The following is a 1,465-nucleotide window of genomic DNA, read 5'->3' as shown; positions in this document are numbered from 1 at the left end:
TGAGACTGACCTGGACCTGGAACTCACTATGTAGCCCAGGCTAGTCTCGAACTCACAGTGATCCTCCTGTCTCAGCCTCCCGAGTGCTGGGATTACAGGCGTGCGCTACCACACCTGGCAAGAAATACACACTTTTACAAAAACATAGAGATTATATATTTTTTTCTTTTTATTGAGGTTATTGGTACAATCTAGGTATACAATACAATTACATTCATCATTGGGATTCTGTACCTTTACATAATAGGTCTTGATTCTCATTTTTCCCCTTGTCCCTGCCCTCCCTTCACCCCCTCCTCCCCTCCCTATTTACAAACACTTTATTTCCATTTTTTCAGTTTCTCATATTTTTTTCCTCTCCCTTATTACCTTTCCCCCACCCTTCCCACTTTTCCTACACCTTTAGCCCTTTACTTCCTATTTCGCATTATTAATTATCTCATTAGGATCCTGTGTACTATTATAGTTTTCCATAACAAAGAAACTATTCGGTATTTCAGTTAAAGAAATCTCTGTATGAACATTAAAAATAGGGAATCCTAAAATAAAACTAAAAAGGAAAGTAAAAGAGAAAAGGCAATGATGTAACATTAAAATAATCCTTAATTTTGGAGATGAAAATGGTCCCTGAACATATTTAAATTGCTTCTCGCTCTTATAGTCTTATCTTATTCTTTTTTTCATTATTTAGAGAATACTTTATTAGTTTCTGTAATCAAATCCACGTAGATATGACCTTACATATTTAGTACGATGTGTTACCCTGTACACAGGGAAAAAAATAAAAAATAAAAAAAAAATAAATTAACATTTCTAGACCAATATGATTGTCCATTTCTGTACAATGCCAACTCAACACAGTAAATTGGGATGACTTTTTCCAAAGTTGGCAGCACCGTTAAAGTTTCCCAAAATTCAATTTGTGTGTGTGTGTGTGTGTGTGTGTAGAAAGACTAATAATAGTATGTTATGCATCAATAGCAGCAACAGTTTTTCCAGGTTCTGCAGTCATCTGAACAAAATTATAGACATTCAGCACATTCCATTAAAAAAAAAAAAAGAAAAAAAAAGAAAAGAATAATATCCAGACAACAGCAAAGTTCTGTTGCTGTTGTGGTGGTACCTGGCACCATTTTTTTCTGTTAGTCTCGTAATCATCATCTGGAAAGAGAACATTCTAGAGTAATATCATTAAATGTAGCTCTGATAAAGCACGGTCCCTACTATGTATCATAAAGCAGGTACTGGATATTTTATATTCATTGAGGTATGACACAGTACTGTCCTACATCAATAGTACTAGATTCAGTTTTGGTTTGAAATTTACTTTGTCTGCAAATAAGATTGCTACCCCTGTTTTTTTCTGGGCTCCTGTCACATGGAGAATTGTTTTCTATCTTTTCACTTTCAGTCTATGGGCTTCTTTTTGCACTAGGTGTGTTTCTTGTATACAACATATTATTGG

At 34.7% G+C, this 1,465-nt stretch overlaps 1 protein-coding gene across 2 annotated transcripts in view; it reads left to right on the top strand.

The window, feature by feature from the left end:
- Positions 1–1,465, top strand: part of LOC104853330 (zinc fingers and homeoboxes protein 1) — a 46,287-nt gene that overhangs the window by 34,262 nt on the left and 10,560 nt on the right. The gene's annotated exons all lie outside the window — the stretch shown is intronic.

The sequence above is a fragment of the Fukomys damarensis genome, unplaced genomic scaffold, assembly GCF_012274545.1.
Source record: "Fukomys damarensis isolate Sample0158 unplaced genomic scaffold, DMR_v1.0_HiC HiC_scaffold_5, whole genome shotgun sequence".
Taxonomy (NCBI): domain Eukaryota; kingdom Metazoa; phylum Chordata; class Mammalia; order Rodentia; family Bathyergidae; genus Fukomys; species Fukomys damarensis.
Note: the sequence above shows the minus strand (reverse complement) of the source record. Positions and strands in the feature narration are given on the sequence as shown.